The following is a 22,462-nucleotide window of genomic DNA, read 5'->3' as shown; positions in this document are numbered from 1 at the left end:
GCTTTCTGCCATCAGGGCTGTTGAAGAGTCCCATCAACAGTCTACACAAGTGGCACAACCTTCTAAAACCAAGTCTTCCAAACCAACCTCAGGTGCCTCTCAAAAGGCATCTGTTGTAAAATCCAAGAAACACAAACCTGAGGGGAGTGTGATTGGTGGAAGTGAGGGGGAGGGAAAGGGTGAAAATCAAAGAAGCCCTAAGGATAAGGATGGAGAGGTGAGTGCAAACCAGCCTAGCCACTCTGCAGTCTCCCAAAAGACTGTAGATGTTAATATGGAAATTAGCACATCCCTAGTAGCATCCTCCCAAAAGGATGTTGCTATTGAAAATAGTCCCCATCCAGGGACAGCAAAAGAGGGGGAGGGACACTACTTCTTCACCTATAAAAGCCTATGGGAGAAAGAAGCTCAAAGGTGAGAAGGCAAAGCACTCTGCACACACACAGGCATCCATTCTGAATTTTATGCCTGTAACCTCAACTTCACAAAGTCAGCTTGATGTGACTCCAATAAATGTGGAGTCACAGCCCCCTTCTTCCTCTCAACCTATTGTACATATACATGATCTTACCATATCTACTACTCAAACACAATCCCCAACCTCTTCTGTGGATGTGGAATTAATTCACACCACACTTGTAAATTCTCCATCTTTGGATTTCTTGGAGAAGCCCCCTTCTGAGGTTGATCATCATCATTTTGATGATTTGTTGGATCAATCTCATCCAGTTTATTCTACTGTGACAATGTGCTTTGTGGATTTACATGCAAAATCAATCACCACAGACTCAACTGTCACAGCTTCTATGCCTTTTTCTTCATTATCTTCAACCGATCTCCTTTATCAGTTGAATAGTGTTTGTCCTTCAACTGATGTGCTTGACAGCCTTCATTAGTTGAATGCCTCCTCTACTCATGTTTCAACTGATGTCCCTCATCAGTTGACAACTGCTGTTACTTCAATTAATTTACCTCTTTCTACAGCAGTTGATCACATGGTAGCACAAACACTACTAGGATTGAGTGATGTGAGCACTGGAGTGGAGAGGCAGCCTTGGGTGCTGGCAAAAGGAGAGGGTGTGGAGAGTCTGGCAATTTCTTCTGGCCAAGAAAAAGGAGAGGTAATGAGTGACCCTTTAGCAAGGGTAAGTGAGGGAGAGGTGAGTTGTGAGGTGAGCCAAGGGGAGCCTGATAAGTGGTATTTATACACACTTATATGCCTTCATTTCCACTTAAATTGGTTGGTTGTACTTAAGTGATTAGTGTCTTTTGATGTGTTTTTAGTGTTTTTCTGTGCAGGTCACGAGTTGAGGTGATGAAGTGATTTTCTATCATTTTAGGTTGTTTTTGGTGCATTATTTGCAAGAATAGAGAATTGTGGATTCATCACGACTTGGGATTTTGTGGGTACATCTTCTACAAACCCTCACGAGAACACACTCTTCCACTGGAGCTATCTAGGGGTTTAAAGGGCTTGTTGCATGTGCTAAATGCAACCGTGATCACCTACGGAAGTGGTACTAGAGCGAGGAAGGACATGCACGCGAGAACGAGCGGAATTGGAGAAATTGGCCATCCGGGGGCAGACACTAGCGCGCCCGCGCTAGTGCCTAGCGCGCCCGCGCTACATCACAGTCAACTAGCGCGCCTGCGCTAGTTTAGCGCGCCTGCGCCCAGCAGAATTGTTCCGAGCCGATTTTTGCAGCTTTTCTGATGGAATCGAGCAGCGGTCGAGGCCCGGTTGACTTGGTCAATGTCTTTTATTTTCTCATGTGTAAAACTCTAGCCTCCAAGTAGTTTTTTAGAGAGAACAATATCATAGTTTAGTTTTTTGGTAATCAAGCACATTATCAGTTTGTATTGGATCGTTCTTAGCGAGGAAGTGACAGTTTCGAGCGAGATCGTGAACATCAAATCTGTAACGTTGTGTTCTTTATTATTAATTCAAGTACTTTTATTCCGCTTAATTCTCGTAGTTTATTTATCATGTTTTCACTAGAAACCGTGATGTCGATTAGTTCGATTATGAACTAACCGCCTTCATGGGATTCTAATGGACTTATCGATGTAGTCTAGTAAAGAATATTAATTACTTGATTTTGTGACGTACGTTGATTTCTTTGCATGCGCCGTGCTTATTCTTCTTAGGAGCGTAGCTAACTTCTAAGTTGTTTGTTAATTCTTTCTGAAGCGAGAGTGGATGATTGAATTTAGAACTATGCCATGTAAACATAGGATTAAGTGAATGACACATAATTTGTGGTAGACTTGAACTATTTTTATCACCCTGTGTAATCACGATAGACGACTTGCTATTAAACCTCTCTGCTTACACTACCGCTATAGAGATATAGGGTCTGAGCTTTGTTGGTGTCCATGAGATCTCTGTCTTAATTGCGGATTTTGATTGGTATGATATGTGTGCAACGAGAGTTGGCATATATTACTTTCGTGTTGTCTGATTAGGATCAGCAGTCGCATGTTAATCAGTAATTTCAATTCTAGATGAATTCGATAATGAAGTTAGAATCCCATGTGTTTTCCTATTCTGATTTTGATTAGTAAATTTAGTTATTAGTATAAAAGAACACATCCTTGTTAATTGTCTTAGCAGTGAAAATTACTCATACATTGTTGCATAGGTGCGTATTCTTAATTCACCAGTCTCTGTGGGAACGAACAAATATATTACTTGTGATCACGTGCGCTTGCGTGTAGATTTTTGCGAACAAGTTTTTGGCGCCGCTGCCGGGGACTCGGTGTTAGTTACTTAGTTTATGTACTTGTCATCAGTGTGCATTAAAATTCACTGACTAGGATTCTATTCTCTTCTCACTTTCTTTTCTTTTCTTTATTTCAGGTACTTGGGTCGCGTTTATGCTAACACGTTCTAAAGCTCGTAAGGAAGCAATTGATTCATCTTCTTCTTCTTCTGATTCTGAAACAATGACAGAACCTGAAGCACAACCAGACAGTAAGGCATTGAAGGATTTCTCTATGCCAAAGATCGATGATATCCAGTCAAGCATTGTCAGGCCTGCAATCGCAGCCAATGCCTTTGAAATCAAACCAGGAACTATTCAAATGGTCCAGAACTCGGTACAGTTTGGGGGTTCTCCTACTGAAGACCCTAATATGCATATACGGAATTTTATAGAGATCTGTGACACTTTCAAATTTAATGGAGTTTCTGATGATGCTCTGAAGCTAAGGCTTTTCCCATTTTCACTGAGAGATAAGGCTAAGGGATGGTTGCATTCTTTACCATCTGGCTCTATTACTACATGGGAAGATCTAGCTCAGAAATTTCTCACTAAATTCTTCCCCATGGCAAAGACTGCTGCACTACGAAATGCTCTATCTCAATTCTCTCAACAATCAGGAGAAACATTCTGTGAAGCCTGGGAGCGATATAAGGAGATGCTAAGGAAGTGTCCCCATCATGGCATGCCGGATTGGATGCAAATAAACTGTTTCTATAATGGTCTTGGACCTCAATCCAGACCTATGCTTGATGCTGCTTCTGGAGGTGCGCTATGGGCTAAAAGCTATGAAGAAGCTTATGATCTTATTGAAATGTGATAAGTGGTATTTATACACACTTATAGGCCTTCATTTCCACTTAAATTGGTTGGTTGTACTTAAGTGTTTAGTGTCTTTTGATGTGTTTTTATTGTTTTTCTGTGCAGGTCACGAGTTGAGGTGATGAAGTGATTTTCTATCATTTTAGGTTGGTTTTGGTGCATTATTTGCAAGAATAGAGAATTGTGGATTCATCAAGACTTGGGATTTTGTGGGTACATCTTCTACAAACCCTCACGAGAGCACACTCGTCCACTAGAGCTATCTAGGGGTTTAAAGGGCTTGTTGCATATGCTAAATGCAACCGTGATCACCTACGGAAGTGGTACTAGAAGCGAGGAAGGACATGCACGCGAGAACGAGCGAGAAACGAAGAAACGGAGCTGCCAGTGCAGACACTAGCGCGCCCGCGCTATGTGGTAGCGCGCCCGCGCTACTAACTGCATCAACTAGCGCGCCTGCGCTAAGTTAGCGCGGCCGCGCCCAGCAGAACTCCCCGGGCCGATTTTTACAGCTTTTTAGTGGATTTTCGCAGCGGTCGAGGCCCGGTTGACTTAGTCAATGCAATTTTTATTTCTCATGTGTAAAAAAAACCCTAGCCTCAATAATATAGGAAGAGTTTTTAGTAGAGAACAATATCATAGTTAATTTTTATCAAAGCACATTATCAGTTGTATTGGATCGTTCTTTGCGAGGAAGTGACAGTTTCGAGCAAGATCGTGAACATCAATTCTGTAACGTGTGATCCTTATTATTATTAATTCAAGCATTTTTATTCCATTCAATTCTTGTCTTTTATTTATAATGTTTTCACTAGAAACCATGATGTCGATTAGTTCGATTATGAACTAACCGCCTTCATGGGATTCTAATGGATTTATCGATGTAATCTAGTATTGTATATTAATTACTTGATTTTGTGACGTACGTTGATTTCTTTGCATGAGCCGTGCTTATTCTTCTTAGGAGAGTAGCTAACTTCTAAGTTGTTTGTTAATTCTTTCTGAAGCGAGAGTGGATGATTGAATTTAGAACTATGCCATGTAAACATAGGATTATGTGAATGAAACATAATTTGTGGTAGACTTGAACTATTTTTATCACCCTGTGTAATCACGATAGACGACTTGCTATTAAACCTCTCTGCTTACACTACCGCTATAGAGATATAGGGTCTGAGCTTTGTTGGTGTCCATGAGATTTCTGTCTTAATTGCGGATTTTGATTGGTATGATATGTGTGCAACGAGAGTTGGCATGTATTACTTTCGTGTTGTCTGATTAGGATCAACAGTCGCATGCTTATCAGTAATTTCAATTCTAGATGAATTCGATAATGAAGTTAGAATCCCATGTGTTTTCCTATTCTGAATTTGATTAGTAATTTTAGTTATTAGTATAAAAGAAACCATCCTTGTTAATTGTCTTGGCAGTGAAAATTGATCATACATTGTTGCATAGGTGCGTATTCTTAATTCACCAGTCTCTGTGGGATCGAACTTAATATATTACTTGTGATCACGTGCGCTTGCGTGTAGTGTAGATTTCACCGAACAAGTTTTTGGCGCCGCTGCCGGGGACTCGGTGTTAATTAATAGTTTATGTACTTGTCATCAGTGTGCATTAAAATTCACTGACTAGGATTCTATTCTCTTCTCACTTTTCTACTTTTCTTTATTTCAGGTACTTGGGCCGCGTTTATGCAAACACGTTCTCAGACCCGTAAGAAAGCAATTGATTCATCTTCTACTTCTTCTTCTGATTCTGAAACAATGACAGAACCTGAAGCACAACCAGACAGTAAGGCATTGAAGGATTTTTCTATGCCAAAGATCGATGATATCCAATCAAGCATTGTCAGGCCTGCAATCGCAGCCAAAGCCTTTGAAATCAAACCAGGAACTATTCAAATGGTACAGAACTCGGTACAGTATGGGGGTTCTCCTACTGAAGACCCCAATATGCATATACGGAATTTTATAGAGATCTGTGACACTTTCAAATTCAATGACGTCTCTGATGAAGCTGTGAAGTTAAGACTTTTCCCATTTTCACTGAAAGATAAGGCCAAGGGATGGTTACATTCTTTACCATCTGGTTCAATTACTACATGGGAAGATCTAGCTCAGAAATTTCTCACTAAATTCTTCCCCATGGCAAAGACTGCTGCGCTACGAAATGCTCTATCTCAATTCTCTCAACAATCAGGAGAAACATTCTGTGAAGCCTGGGAGAGGTACAAAGAGATGCTAAGAAAGTGTCCCCACCATGGTATGCCGGATTGGATGCAAATAAACAGTTTCTACAATGGTCTTGGACCTCAATCCAGACCTATGCTTGATGCTGCTTCTGGAGGTGCGCTATGGGCTAAGAGTTATGAAGAAGCTTATGATCTTATTGAAATGATGGCGGCTAATGAATATCAGAACCCTACTCAAAGACTTACTCAAGGGAAAGTAGCCGGAATTCTTGATCTTGACACGTCTACGGCTATAGCAGCTCAACTTAAAGCTCTCACGATGAAAGTCGACTCTCTGGCTCACCAAGGAATTCAACAGCCAATCATTATTTGCGAATTATGTGCTGGTACTCATGCTACTGATCAGTGTGCCATTTCTAGTGAATCAGCACAATTTGTGAGCAACTTTCAGAGAGGTCAACAGCCTGCTCCAGCTACTTATCACCCTAACAACCGAAATCATCCTAATTTCAGCTGGAGTAATAACCAGGGGTATAACCAACCTCAACAAGGATTTCAACAGGGACCTAAACAGTACAGTCAGGCTGGAAATTCACAACAGTATGCACCTAAACAGCCATATCACACTCCCCCGGGATTTCAGAATCATGGGCAATTAGCTAACGAAAGGTCTGACATGGAAGAGCTAAGGCTCATGTACAAGAGTCAAGCAGTAACTTTAAAAGCCTTGGAGACACAAGTCGGTCAGTTAGCTAACGCTTTACTAAGCAGACCACAGGGGAATCTCCCTAGTGATACAGAGGTACCAGGTAAGAGGGACCCTAAAGAGCAAGTCCAATCCATTACGCTGAGATCTGGAAAAACTACAACAGGGCCTACCTCAACATTAGTACAAGATCAGGGTGATGAACCGCAAGAAATTCCAACAGAAGTTCCTTCAAATACAATTGGCACCAACCCTACTGTTGAAAAGGATAAGACTATTCCTGCAGCTGCTCCGATGTCAAAACCAGTATATCCACCACCTCCATTTCCTAGGAGGTTAAAAAAACAGCAGCTGGATAAGCAATTTGGTAAATTCCTAGAAGTATTCAAAAAGCTTCACATCAACATTCCATTTGCTGAAGCACTCGAGCAAATGCCTAGTTATGCCAAGTTCATGAAGGGTATTCTTTCAAAAAAGCTAAAGCTCGAAGAGTTAGAGACCGTGGCTTTAACGGAGGAATGTAGTGCTGTACTTCAACAGAAATTACCACCCAAGCTTAAGGATCCGGGAAGCTTTACTATTCCTTGCACTATCGGGAAGTTCTCTTTTGATAAGTGTCTGTGCGACTTGGGGGCTAGCATCAATCTGATGCCTCTATCTATCTTCACACAACTTGGCCTGCCAGAGCTCAAGCCAACAAATATGTCTTTACAGTTGGCTGATCGTTCAATCACACATCCGAGGGGTATAATTGAAGATGTGCTAGTCAAGGTTGATCAATTAATATTTCCGGCAGACTTCGTGATTCTTGATTTTGAAGAAGACAAAAGGATTCCTATCATCTTGGGTAGACCCTTCTTAGCCACCGGGCAAACATTAATCGATGTCCAAAAAGGGGAACTTACAATGAGAATACAAGATCAGACGGTCACGTTCAACGTATTCAATGCAATGAAATTACCAACCGATGAGGAATCTTGTTTTAGTATGGATGTACTTGATACTACAGCAGAAGCTAATAGCAAGCGGGTTTTACAGGATGATGCATTGGAAGCGATCCTTACAAATGATGAGGAATGGGGCAGTGAAGAAGAATTGGAAGAAATCCATCACCTTAACTCATCACCTTGGAGAAGGAATTTTGAACCACCTGTCGAATCTCTTGGCTTGGAGGAACAAAAAGAAGAGCACAAACCACTACAACCATCAGTAATCGAAGCACCTAAACTTGAACTTAAACCACTACCGGATCACTTAAGGTATGCTTTTCTTGGTGAAGGTTCTACTCTTCCTGTTATTATTGCATCTAACTTGTCAGGTGAGGAAGAGGAAAAACTTTTGAGGGTGCTAAGGGAATTCAAAACAGCGATTGGTTGGACCATAGCTGATATCAAGGGCATCAGTCCCTCCTTTTGTCAACACAAAATTCTCATTGAAGAAGGAAGCAAACCTTCAGTGGAACAACAAAGAAGGCTAAATCCTATCATGAAGGTGGTTGTAAAGAAAGAGATTCTCAAATGGCTTGATGCAGGTATCATATATCCAATTTCAGATAGCTCATGGGTGAGTCCAGTACAATGCGTGCCTAAGAAAGGAGGAATGACAGTAGTAACCAACGAAAAAGGGGAACTCATCTCAACTAGAACTGTCACGGGTTGGAGGATTTGCATGGACTACAGGAAGCTGAATAAAGCTACAAGAAAAGATCACTTCCCTCTGCCTTTTATTGATCAGATGCTTGACAGGTTGGCTGGCCATGAGTTCTATTGTCTGTTAGATGGGTATTCTGGCTATAATCAAATTGCTATTTCCCCGGAAGATCAAGAAAAGACAACCTTTACATGCCCTTATGGTACTTTCGCATTCCGAAGAGTACCTTTTGGTTTATGTGGTGCACCAGCCACTTTTCAAAGGTGCATGATGGCAATATTCTCAGAGATGATCGGCATCAATGTGGAGGTATTCATGGATGACTTTTCTGTATTTGGAACATCTTATGACGAATGCCTCACGAATCTTAGAATGGTTCTTAAGCGCTGTGTGGAAACTAATCTGATTCTCAATTGGGAAAAATGTCATTTCATGGTGCAAGAAGGAATCATATTGGGGCATAAGGTATCTGCCAAGGGACTAGAAGTCGATAGAGCTAAGGTGGAAACAATTAAAAATCTTCCTCCACCACTTTCAGTCAAGGGCATCCGAAGCTTCCTTGGTCATGCAGGTTTCTATCGGAGGTTCATCAAGGATTTCTCGAAAATTTCTAAACCCCTTTGCAATCTGTTAGAGAAAGACATTCCATTCAATTTTGATGAGGAGTGCTTGGAAGCATTTGAAATCTTGAAAAAGAAGTTGACATCAGCACCTATCATCACTGCACCTGATTGGAGTAAACCATTCGAATTAATGTGTGATGCCAGTGATTATGCTGTAGGAGCTGTACTGGGCCAGCGAACAAGCAATGTGTTTCATGTTATCTACTATGCCAGCAAGACATTAAATGATGCACAATTGAACTACACTACTACTGAAAAAGAATTTCTAGCTATTGTCTTTAGCTTTGAGAAGTTCAGGTCTTACCTTCTTGGAACAAAGGTAGTGGTATATACTGATCATGCAGCCATTCGATATCTCATCTCAAAGAAGGATTCTAAACCAAGACTAATTCGCTGGGTTTTATTGCTCCAAGAATTTGATGTGGAAATTAAAGATCGAAAGGGCACAGAAAATCAGGTAGCGGATCATTTATCCAGACTAGAAGATCACAGCAAACAAACTACCGACAACACTCTAATCAATGAATTCTTCCCAGACGAACAGTTGTTTGGAGTTGAAGCAGAAGAGCCATGGTTTGCTGACATTGTGAATTATCTAGTGAGTAAGGTCATTCCTCCAGAATTCTCTTATGCTCAACGCAAGAAATTCCTTCACGATGTGAAATGGTATATTTGGGATGAACCCTTTCTGTTTAAACAAGGAGTCGATCAGATTCTCAGACGGTGTATTCCTAATAATGAAGTTGAGGGAGTTTTGCGCGAGTGCCATTCCACTGGTTATGGGGGCCATTACAGCGGAGAGAAGACAGCAAAGAGGGTACTTCAAGTAGGTTTTTACTGGCCAACTCTGTTTAAAGATGCTCATCAATTTGTGTTGGGTTGCGATCGATGTCAACGTACAGGTAATATTTCTAGGAGGAATGCAATGCCTCTTAAAATGCTTTTGGAAGTTGAAATATTTGATGTTTGGGGTATTGACTTTATGGGACCGTTCGTTTCGTCTTGCAACAACCAGTATATTCTATTGGCAGTTGATTACGTGTCTAAATGGGTGGAGGTGAAAGCCTTACCTACAAATGATGCTAAGGTGGTCTTGCAATTTCTACAAAAACAAATCTTTACCCGTTTCGGAGTCCCTAGAGTCATTATCAGTGATGAAGGCTCTCATTTCTGCAATCGGAAATTCACAACCTTGATGACGAGGTATAATATCAATCACCGGGTTGCTACTGCTTATCATCCTCAAACAAATGGTCAAGCTGAAGTGTCTAACAGAGAGATCAAACGCATATTAGAGAAGGTGGTTAATCCTTCTAGGAAGGACTGGTCCTTACGATTAGATGAGGCTGCTTGGGCTTATCGAACAGCTTATAAAACACCGTTGGGTACTTCTCCATTTCAGTTAGTGTTTGGCAAGGCTTGTCACCTACCAGTTGAGTTGGAACATAAAGCTTATTGGGCCCTAAAGAAGTTGAACTTCGACTTACAATTAGCTGGAGAGAAACGAATGATGCAACTCAATGAGTTAGAGGAGTTTCGCCTCCGTGCTTATGAAAATAACAAACTCTACAAAGAAAAGGTGAAAAGATTGCATGATCAGCGGCTGATACAAAAATCGTTTGTGGTTGGTCAATTGGTGCTATTGTATAACTCTCGGTTGAAGCTGTTTCCAGGGAAACTCAAGTCACGCTGGTCAGGGCCATTTACAGTCAAGACGGTATTTTCCCACGGTGCAGTAGAAATCTATGCAAGATCACCGGAGGAATCATTTAAGGTTAATGGTCAAAGGTTGAAGCCTTACTTTGGCGGAAATGTGAATCGTGAGGTACAAACCACGATTCTTCAATCGGAATCGGATTAATTCTGGACTTCACGTCGAGCTAACGACGTTAAACAAGCGCTTCGTGGGAGGCAACCCACGCATTGGAACCACATTGTACCATTGTAAACCTCAAAAACACAAAAATCGGAAAAATTCAGCCTCCGGTGTCAGACACTAGCGCGCCCGCGCTAGTGTCAGCGCGCCCGCGCTAAGTTGCACAGCGCGCCCGCGCTATACTTAGCGCGGCCGCGCTACTGACTGCCGAGTCAGCCGAGTTTTCACCCAAAAATTATTTTTTTTCGTTTTAAAAAAGCCCACAATCCTAATTTTGCATGCCTAGCCCGAAATACATCCCATAAAACCCTAACTCAACTCTACAATCCTTATATAAACACAAAACCCATATCCAAATCCCATTATAATTCTCTAAACCCTAATTATATACACACATCCATACACACAACCTTCATCCAATCTCTCAAACCCACTACACACAAATCTCTTGCAACTCTAAATCTCTACCAATGACACCCAAAAGAGCCCGGAGATCACAAGGAACAAGCACCCAAGCCCCTACATCTAGCGATTCTTCCTCGATGGGTGAGGTTGAGTTCACCTCGGATGGTGCGCGAACCGAGTTTCAACGGCTTATGAATAAGTCGTTAGTCAAGGAGAGGGGATTCTTACCCACGGCGGAAGATGGTGAGCTTTTGAACATGGTTCAAGAACGGGGTTGGGAGTCCTTTTGCGAGGCTCCGGAGGCGGTTCCCTTGGCTATTATTCGAGAGTTTTATGCTAATGCCAAGGAGAATCGCGATGGATTCACGGTGGTGCGGGAATCCGTGTGGATTATAGTGCGGATGCGATCCGCCGAGTTATTGGGGGGCGTGCCAGGCGCCGTAATGAAGAAGATTGGGTGGTTGAGAGGATTGGGCGTGCCAAACGCCGATTTGATGACGATCCGGTTGATCTAGAGCGGTTGGTGTATGACATGTGTGTACCGGACACGCATTGGAAGATGACTGCACCTCCTTTGCCGGCACATGTTTCGTTTCCAGCAGCCGCGTTGAACCGGTATGCGAAGGCGTGGAACGCCTTCATCTGTGCTAACATCATGCCATCTTCACATGGGCATGAGGTGACAGTGGAGAGAGTTATTCTGCTCTTTGGGATTGTCTCGGGCAAGTATATTGATCTGGGACATGTTATTCATCAGGGGATTCTGAGGTTCTTGAAGGGAGGAACCACTGGTGCCATTCCATATGGCACAATTGTGACGAAGCTCTGTCGATCGAGCGGTGTTCGTTGGCCAGCCAACGAGCAACTACAGTTGCCGGGAACACCTATTGATCATTCGGCGATCAGTCGGATGACGGAGTGGGATGGAGGAGTTCCCCACCCTCGAGGCCTCGGGTACTTATATGATGAGATGCCAGGGGGACGTCCAGAGTTTGTGAGGAGGGAGCAGCCTAGAGCTTCTGGAGCTGGTACTTCACAGACGGAGAGGAGCTCCGAACCGATGGGAGATGCTCATTATCGCCGCCTAGCGAGACGGATGGATACCATGCATGACATCCACCAGAGGTTTGCTTTTGACTTGACACAGGCTCTAGGTAGTGCTTTTCAGGCACAGGGGGTCACAGTTCAGTGGCCGGTATTCGGAGCAGGGATGCAGTATCCGCCACCTGATTCACCTCCAGCAGAGGAGGGGGAGGACTCGGACTCCGAGTAGGTATGTGGGTGCTCTAGCCTTTTATCACTTTCAATGGGGACATTGAAAATTTAAGTTTGGGGGTGGTAATCTAAGGAAGAGCATATTATTAGATAGTTTTTATTTGCATGTGTTAGTTAGTTCATGTAGTTCACGTTTTTTTTTATTTTACTTTGATTATTTCTCACGTTTTCTTCTATTTTTCCCATATTTTCTTGTTTTACATGTTTAGTGGTAGTTGTCATAGTTAGTATCACGAGCATGTGCATGAATTATGAAGTTAAGCCAAGTTAATTGCCTATGATGGTTATGTGCGTAGTTCTTGATTAGTAGTTTTGATTGCAATGCTAGGTTAGTACTTGGAATTGCTTGTGTTGGAAATTGTAATTCACATATGTTCTTGAGATAGGATTTAGACGAAATTCCATGAATTCTAGGATTGAATTGAGCACCCTTCAGCTTAGGTCTGTAAATCTTAAGTTTGGGGGAACTGAGGAGTAGATATACCTTTCTAAAAAAAAAAAAAAAAAAAAAAAAAAAGTAGTAAATAAATTCACTTAAAAAAATAAGTGGTAGAATTAACTAGGTTGAGCTCATTAGTACTCGAGTAATTAAGTCTGAGGGGACTTTGTGCCTAACAACCTAAAGCCCTTCGTGGTTTGGGATTGTTGACCCAACGCTCGCTACATGGGTACTAGTGCATAAATCTTTAGGGATCTCAACCATTGCACGTTAAATAAACCACTAGAATAAAGTGAATAATTGGTGTGTGAAGTCTTGTGGTGTTCGTAACGCATTTACACTGCGAAGCGCTCTGACCTTAGACCGAGCAATTAATCACCAATAAAAAAAAAAAAAAATAATATATAATAGTGAATAAAATAGAAGGGTGTGGACATTCTTTGGGACCTTGGCTTTAGTTGGACTTGAGTGACGGGGTGTTAGTTTTAAACTTTTACGATTCTTGATTGGGTTCTGTGGGAGTAGTAGTTTTTGTCTTGTCTCAATAAAAGAGCATGCTTGCACACACGGGCACTCCACACTTGTAAATAGAAGAGTAATTGACTTGGTAGCGAGAGAGATGAAATTCGAGAACATTAGCACAATCTGAGGTATTATAAATGGCAAGGCAATTACTCTTCATAGTTCACTCATTCATCACGTAGTTGCATTCATGCATTGCATTGTATTATTGTTAGTGTCGTTGACGCTTGAGGACAAGCATCAGTTTAAGTTTGGGGGTGTGATAAGTGGTATTTATACACACTTATAGCCTTCATTTCCACTTAAATTGGTTGTTTTGTACTTAAGTGTTTAGTGTCTTTTGATGTGTTTTTATTGTTTTTCTGTGCAGGTCACGAGTAGTGAGGTGATGAAGTGAATTTTCTATCATTTAGGTTGGTTTTGGTGCATTATTTGCAAGAATAGAGAATTGTGGATTCATCGCGACTTGGGATTTTGTGGGTACATCTTCTACAAACCCTCACGAGAGCACACTCGTCCACTAGAGCTATCTAGGGGTTTAAAGGGCTTGTTGCATATGCTAAATGCAACCGTGATCACCTACGGAAGTGGTACTAGAAGCGAGGAAGGACATGCACGCGAGAACGAGCGAAAACGAAGAAACGGAAGCTGCCAGTGCAGACACTAGCGCGCCCGCGCTAACTGTGCGCGCGCCCGCGCTACTACTGCATCACTAGCGGCGCCGCGCTAGTTAGCGCGGCCGCGCCCAGCAGAACTCCCCGGGCGAGATTTTTTCAGCTTTTTAGGGATTTTCGCAGCGGTCGAGCCCGGTTGACTTGGTCAATGCAATTTATTTCTCATGTTAAAAACCCTAGCCTCATAGTAGAGTAAGAGTTAGTTAGAAGAACAATATCATAGTTAATTTTATCAAAGCACATTATCAGTTGTATTGGATCGTTCTTTGCGAGGAAAGTGACAGTTTCGAGCAAGATCGTGAACATCAATTCTGTAACGTGTGATCTTATTATTATTAATCAAGCATTTTTATTCCCTTCAATTCTTGTCTTTTATTTATCATGTTTTCACTAGAACCCATGATGTCGATTAGTTCGATTATGAACTAACCGCCTTCATGGGATTCTAATGGATTTATCGATGTAATCTAGTAACGAGATTAATTACTTGATTTGTGACGTACGTTGATTCTTTGCATGAGCCGTGCTTATTCTTCTTAGGAGCGTAGCTAACTTCTAAGTTGTTTGTTAATTCTTTCTGAAGCGAGAGTGGGATGATGAATTTAGAACTATGCCATGTAAACATAGGATTATGTGAATGAAACATAATTTGTGGTAGACTTGAACTATTTTTATCACCCTGTGTAATCACGATAGATTGCTTTATATTAAAACCTCTCTGCTTACACTACCGCTATAGAGATAGAGGGTCTGAGCTTTGTTGGTGTCCATGAGATTTCTGTCTTAATTGCGGATTTTGATTGGTATGATATGTGTGCAACGAGAGTTGGCATGTATTACTTTCGTGTTGTCTGATTAGGATCAACAGTCGCATGTTAATCAGTAATTTCAATTCTAGATGAATTCGATATGAATTAGAATCCCATGTGTTTTCCTATTCTGAATTTGATTAGTAATTTTAGTTATTAGTATAAAAGAAACCATCCTTGTTAATTGTCTTGGCAGTGAAATTGATCATACATTGTTGCATAGGTGCGTATTCTTAATTCACCAGTCTCTGTGGGATCGAACTTAATATATTACTTGTGATCACGTGCGCTTGCGTGTAGTGGTAGATTTCACCGAACAAAATGATGGCTTGCTATGGGATTTTCAGACCCTATTCAAAGACTTACTCAGGGAAGGTAGCCGGAGTTCTGAGCTTGACACGTCTTACAGGCTATTGCGCTCAACTTAAGGCTCTCACAGATGAAAGTCGATTCTCTGGCTCACCAAGGAATTCAACAACCAATCTCAATTTGCGAATTATGTGCTGGTACTCACTCTACTGATCATGTGCCAAATCTAGTGAATCAGCACAATTTGTGAGCAACTTTCAGAGAGGTCACAGCCTGTTCCAACTACTTACATCCTAACAACCGAAATCATCCGAATTTCAGCTGGAGTAATAATCAGGGTTATATCAGCCTCAACAAGGATTTCAACAGGGACCTAAACAGTATAGTCAGACTGGAACTTCACAACAGTATGCACCTAAACAGCCATAATCACCCTCCGGGATTTCAGAATTCATGGGCAATCAGCTAACGAAAGGTCTGACATGGAAGAAACTAAGACTCATGTACAAGAGTCAGGCAGTAACTTTAAAAGCCTTGGAGACACAAGTCGGTCAGTTAGCTAATGCTTTATTAAGCAGACCACAGGGGAATCCCCTAGTGATACAGAGGGTACCAGGTAAGAGGGACCCTAAAGAGCAAGTCCAATCCATTACGCTGAGATCTGGAAAAACTACAACAGGGCCACCTCAACATTAGTACAAGATCAGGATGATGAACCGCAAGAAATTCCAGCAGAACTTCCTTCGAATACAATTGGCATAAAACCTACTGTTGAAATGGATAGGGCTATTCCTGCAGCGGCTCCAGTGTCAAAGCCATTATATCCACCACCTCCGTTTCCTAGGAGGTTAAAAAAACAGCAGCTGGATAAGCAATTTGGTAAATTCCTTGAAGTTTTCAAAAAGCTTCACATCAACATTCCGTTTGCAGAAGCACTCGAGCAAATGCCTAGCTATGCCAAGTTCTGAAGGTATGCCCTTATTGGTAATTTCGCATTCCGAAGAGGACCTTTTGGTTTATGTGGTGCACAAGCCACTTTTCAAAGGTGCATGATGGCAATATTCTCAGAGATTGATCGGCATCAATGTGGAGGTATTCATGGATGACTTTTCTGTATTGGAACATCTTATGACGAATGCCTCACGAATCTTAGAATGGTTCTTAAGCGCTGTGTGGAAACTAATTCTGATTCTCAATTGGGAAAAAATTGTCATTTCATGGTGCAAGAAGGAATCATATTGGGGCATAAGGTATCTGCCAAGGGACTAAAGTCGATAGAGCTAAGGTGGAAACAATTAAAAATCTTCCTCCCCACTTTCAGTCAAGGGCATCCGAAGCTTCCTTGGTCATGCAGGTTTTCTATCGGAGGTTCATCAAGGATTTCTCGAAAATTTCTAAACCCCTTTGCAATCTGTTAGAGAAAGACATTCCATTCAATTGATGAGGAGTGCTTGGAAGCATTTGAAATCTTGAAAAAGAAGTTGACATCAGCACCTATCACTCACTGCACCTGATTGGAGTAAACCATTCGAATTAATGTGTGATGCCAGTGATTATGCTGTAGGAGCTGTACTGCCAGCGAACAGCAATGTGTTTCATGTTATCTACTAGGCCAGCAAGACATTAAATGATGCACAATTGAACTACACTACTACTGAAAAGAATTCTAGCTATTGTCTTTAGCTTGAGAAGTTCAGGTCTTACCTTCTTGGAACAAGGTAGTGGTATAGACTGATCATGCAGCCATTCGATATCTCATCTCAAGAAGGATTCTAAACCAAGACTAATTCGCTGGGTTTTATTGCTCCAAGAATTTGATGTGGAAATTAAAGATCGAAAGGGCACAGAAATCAGGTAGCGGATCATTTATCCAGACTAGAAGATCACAGCAACACAAACTACCGACACACTCTAATCAATGAATTCTTCCCAGACGAACAGTTGGTTGGAGTTGAAGCAGAAGAGCCATGGGTTGCTGACATTGTGATTATCTAGTGAGTAAGGTCATTCCTCCAGAATTCTCTTATGCTCAACGCAAGAAATTCCTTCACGATGTGAAATGGTATATTTGGGATGAACCCTTTCTGTTTAAACAAGGAGTCGATCAGATTCTCAGACGGTGTATTCCTAATAATGAAGTTGAGGGAGTTTTTGCGCGAGTGCCATTCCACTGGTTATGGGGGCCATTACAGCGGAGAGAAGACAGCAAAGAGGGTACTTCAAGTAGGTTTTACTGGCCAACTCTGTTTAAAGATGCTCATCAATTTGTGTTGGGTTGCGATCGATGTCAACGTACAGGTAATATTTCTAGGAGGAATGCAATGCCTCTTAAAATGCTTTTGGAAGTTGAAATATTTGATGTTTGGGGTATTGACTTTATGGGACCGTTCGTTTCGTCTTGCAACAACCAGTATATTCTATTGGCAGTTGATTACGTGTCTAAATGGGTGGAGGTGAAAGCCTTACCTACAAATGATGCTAAGGTGGTCTTGCAATTTCTACAAAAACAAATCTTTACCCGTTTCGGAGTCCCTAGAGTCATTATCAGTGATGAAGGCTCTCATTTCTGCAATCGGAAATTCACAACCTTGATGACGAGGTATATATCAATCACCGGGTTGCTACTGCTTATCATCCTCAAACAAATGGTCAAGCTGAAGTGTCTAACAGAGAGATCAAACGCATATTAGAGAAGGTGGTTAATCCTTCTAGGAAGGACTGGTCCTTACGATTAGATGAGGCTGCTTGGGCTTATCGAACAGCTTATAAAACACCGTTGGGTACTTCTCCATTTCAGTTAGTGTTTGGCAAGGCTTGTCACCTACCAGTTGAGTTGGAACATAAAGCTTATTGGGCCCTAAAGAAGTTGAACTTCGACTTACAATTAGCTGGAGAGAAACGAATGATGCAACTCAATGAGTTAGAGGAGTTTCGCCTCCGTGCTTATGAAAATAACAAACTCTACAAAGAAAAGGTGAAAAGATTGCATGATCAGCGGCTGATACAAAAATCGTTTGTGGTTGGTCAATTGGTGCTATTGTATAACTCTCGGTTGAAGCTGTTTCCAGGGAAACTCAAGTCACGCTGGTCAGGGCCATTTACAGTCAAGACGGTATTTTCCCACGGTGCAGTAGAAATCTATGCAAGATCACCGGAGAATCATTTAAGGTTAATGGTCAAAGGTTGAAGCCTTACTTTGGCGGAAATGTGAATCGTGAGGTACAAACCACGATTCTTCAATCGGAATCGGATTAATTCTGGACTTCACGTCGAGCTAACGACGTTAAACAAGCGCTTCGTGGGAGGCAACCCACGCATTGGAAACCACATTGTACCATTGTAAACCTCAAAAACACAAAAATCGGAAAAATTCAGCCTCCGGTGTCAGACACTAGCGCGCCCGCGCTAGTGTCAGCGCGCCCGCGCTAAGTTGCACAGCGCGCCCGCGCTATACTTAGCGCGGCCGCGCTACTGACTGCCGAGTCAGCCGAGTTTCACCCAAAATTATTTTTTTTCGTTTTAAAAAAGCCCACAATCCTAATTTTGCATGCCTAGCCCGAAATACATCCCATAAAACCCTAACTCAACTCTACAATCCTTATATAAACACAAAACCCATATCCAATCCCATTATAATTCTCTAAACCCTAATTATATACACACATCCATACACACAACCTTCATCCAATCTCTCAAACCCACTACACACAAATCTCTTGCAACTCTAAATCTCTACCAATGACACCCAAAAGAGCCCGGAGATCACAAGGAACAAGCACCCAAGCCCCTACATCTAGCGATTCTTCCTCGATGGGTGAGGTTGAGTTCACCTCGGATGGTGCGCGAACCGAGTTTCAACGGCTTATGAATAAGTCGTTAGTCAAGGAGAGGGGATTCTTACCCACGGCGGAAGATGGTGAGCTTTTGAACATGGTTCAAGAACGGGGTTGGGAGTCCTTTTGCGAGGCTCCGGAGGCGGTTCCCTTGGCTATTATTCGAGAGTTTTATGCTAATGCCAAGGAGAATCGCGATGGATTCACGGTGGTGCGGGGAATCCGTGTGGATTATAGTGCGGATGCGATCCGCCGAGTTATTGGGGGGCGTGCCAGGCGCCGTAATGAAGAAGATTGGGTGGTTGAGAGGATTGGGCGTGCCAAACGCCGATTTGATGACGATCCGGTTGATCTAGAGCGGTTGGTGTATGACATGTGTGTACCGGACACGCATTGGAAGATGACTGCACCTCCTTTGCCGGCACATGTTTCGTTTCCAGCAGCCGCGTTGAACCGGTATGCGAAGGCGTGGAACGCCTTCATCTGTGCTAACATCATGCCATCTTCACATGGGCATGAGGTGACAGTGGAGAGAGTTATTCTGCTCTTTGGGATTGTCTCGGGCAAGTATATTGATCTGGGACATGTTATTCATCAGGGGATTCTGAGGTTCTTGAAGGGAGGAACCACTGGTGCCATTCCATATGGCACAATTGTGACGAAGCTCTGTCGATCGAGCGGTGTTCGTTGGCCAGCCAACGAGCAACTACAGTTGCCGGGAACACCTATTGATCATTCGGCGATCAGTCGGATGACGGAGTGGGATGGAGGAGTTCCCCACCCTCGAGGCCTCGGGTACTTATATGATGAGATGCCAGGGGGACGTCCAGAGTTTGTGAGGAGGGAGCAGCCTAGAGCTTCTGGAGCTGGTACTTCACAGACGGAGAGGAGCTCCGAACCGATGGGAGATGCTCATTATCGCCGCCTAGCGAGACGGATGGATACCATGCATGACATCCACCAGAGGTTTGCTTTTGACTTGACACAGGCTCTAGGTAGTGCTTTTCAGGCACAGGGGGTCACAGTTCAGTGGCCGGTATTCGGAGCAGGGATGCAGTATCCGCCACCTGATTCACCTCCAGCAGAGGAGGGGGAGGACTCGGACTCCGAGTAGGTATGTGGGTGCTCTAGCCTTTTTATCACTTTCAATGGGGACATTGAAAATTTTAAGTTTGGGGGTGGTAATCTAAGGAAGAGCATATTATTAGATAGTTTTTTATTTGCATGTGTTAGTTAGTTCATGTAGTTCACGTTTTTTTTTATTTTACTTTGATTATTTCTCACGTTTTCTTTCTATTTTTCCCATATTTTCTTTGTTTTTACATGTTTAGTGGTAGTTGTCATAGTTAGTATCACGAGCATGTGCATGAATTATGAAGTTAAGCCAAGTTAATTGCCTATGATGAGTTATGTGCGTAGTTCTTGATTAGTAGTTTTGATTGCAATGCTAGGTTAGTACTTGGAAATTGCTTGTGTTGGAAATTGTAATTCACATATGTTCTTGAGATAGGATTTAGACGAAATTCCATGAATTCTAGGATTGAATTGAGCACCCTTCAGCTTAGGTCTGTAAATCTTAAGTTTGGGGGAACTGAGGAGTAGATATACCTTTCTAAAAAAAAAAAAAAAAAAAAAAAAAAAGAGTAATAAATAAATTCACTAAAAAAATAAGTGGTAGAATTAACTAGGTTGAGCTCATTAGTACTCGAGTAATTAAGTCTGAGGGGACTTTGTGCCTAACAACCTAAAGCCCTTCGTGGTTTGGGATTGTTGACCCAACGCTCGCTACATGGGTACTAGTGCATAAATCTTTAGGGATCTCAACCATTGCACAGTTAAATAAACCACTAGAATAAAGTGAATAATTGGTGTGTGAAGTCTTATGGTGTTCGTAACGCATTTACACTGCGAAGCGCTCTGACCCTAGACCGAGCAATTAATCACCAATAAAAAGAAAAAAAAAATAATAATAATATATATAATAGTGAATAAAATAGAAGGGTGTGGACATTCTTTGGGACCTTGGCTTTAGTTGGACTTGAGTGACGGGGTGTTAGTTTTAAAACTTTTACGATTCTTGATTGGGATTCTGTGGGAGTAGTAGTTTTTGTCTTGTCTCAATAAAAGAGCATGCTTGCACACACGGGCACTCCACACTTGTAAATAGAAGAGTAATTGACTTAGTAGCGAGAGAGATGAAATTCGAGAACATTAGCACAATCTGAGGTATTATAAATTGGCAAGGCAATTACTTCATAGTTCACTCATTCATCACGTAGTTGCATTCATGCATTGCATTGTATTATTGTTAGTATCGTTGACGCTTGAGGACAAGCATCAGTTTAAGTTTGGGGGTGTGATAAGTGGTATTTATACACACTTATAGGCCTTCATTTCCACTTAAATTGGTTGGTTGTACTTAAGTGTTTAGTGTCTTTTGATGTGTTTTTATTGTTTTTCTGTGCAGGTCATGAGTTGAGGTGATGAAGTGATTTTCTATCATTTTAGGTTGGTTTTGGTGCATTATTTGCAAGAATAGAGAATTGTGGATTCATCAAGACTTGGGATTTTGTGGGTACATCTTCTACAAACCCTCACGAGAGCACACTCGTCCACTAGAGCTATCTAGGGGTTTAAAGGGCTTGTTGCATATGCTAAATGCAACCGTGATCACCTACGGAAGTGGTACTAGAAGCGAGGAAGGACATGCACGCGAGAACGAGCGAGAAACGAAGAAACGGAGCTGCCAGTGCAGACACTAGCGCGCCCGCGCTAAGTGGTAGCGCGCCCGCGCTACTAACTGCATCAACTAGCGCGCCTGCGCTAAGTTAGCGCGGCCGCGCCCAGCAGAACTCCCCGGGCCGATTTTTACAGCTTTTTAGTGGATTTTCGCAGCGGTCGAGGCCCGGTTGACTTAGTCAATGCAATTTTTATTTCTCATGTGTAAAAAAAACCCTAGCCTCAATAATATAGGAAGAGTTTTTAGTAGAGAACAATATCATAGTTAATTTTTATCAAAGCACATTATCAGTTGTATTGGATCGTTCTTTGCGAGGAAGTGACAGTTTCGAGCAAGATCGTGAACATCAATTCTGTAACGTGTGATCCTTATTATTATTAATTCAAGCATTTTTATTCCATTCAATTCTTGTCTTTTATTTATAATGTTTTCACTAGAAACCATGATGTCGATTAGTTCGATTATGAACTAACCGCCTTCATGGGATTCTAATGGATTTATCGATGTAATCTAGTATTGTATATTAATTACTTGATTTTGTGACGTACGTTGATTTCTTTGCATGAGCCGTGCTTATTCTTCTTAGGAGAGTAGCTAACTTCTAAGTTGTTTGTTAATTCTTTCTGAAGCGAGAGTGGATGATTGAATTTAGAACTATGCCATGTAAACATAGGATTATGTGAATGAAACATAATTTGTGGTAGACTTGAACTATTTTTATCACCCTGTGTAATCACGATAGACGACTTGCTATTAAACCTCTCTGCTTACACTACCGCTATAGAGATATAGGGTCTGAGCTTTGTTGGTGTCCATGAGA

At 42.0% G+C, this 22,462-nt stretch overlaps 2 non-coding genes across 2 annotated transcripts; both read right to left on the bottom strand.

Annotated features, from left to right (window-relative positions):
* Positions 1–3,342: 3,342 nt before the first annotated feature.
* On the bottom strand, positions 3,343–3,449 carry LOC135150935 (small nucleolar RNA R71). Its single transcript, XR_010289395.1, has one exon. It is a non-coding gene; the product is annotated as a small nucleolar RNA R71 (small nucleolar RNA).
* Positions 3,450–5,749: 2,300 nt separating this feature from the next.
* On the bottom strand, positions 5,750–5,856 carry LOC135150967 (small nucleolar RNA R71). Its single transcript, XR_010289425.1, has one exon. It is a non-coding gene; the product is annotated as a small nucleolar RNA R71 (small nucleolar RNA).
* Between the last annotated feature and the right edge of the window lie 16,606 nt (positions 5,857–22,462).

This window comes from Daucus carota, chromosome 2 (assembly GCF_001625215.2).
Source record: "Daucus carota subsp. sativus chromosome 2, DH1 v3.0, whole genome shotgun sequence".
NCBI classification, from domain to species: Eukaryota; Viridiplantae; Streptophyta; class Magnoliopsida; order Apiales; family Apiaceae; genus Daucus; species Daucus carota.
Note: the sequence above shows the minus strand (reverse complement) of the source record. Positions and strands in the feature narration are given on the sequence as shown.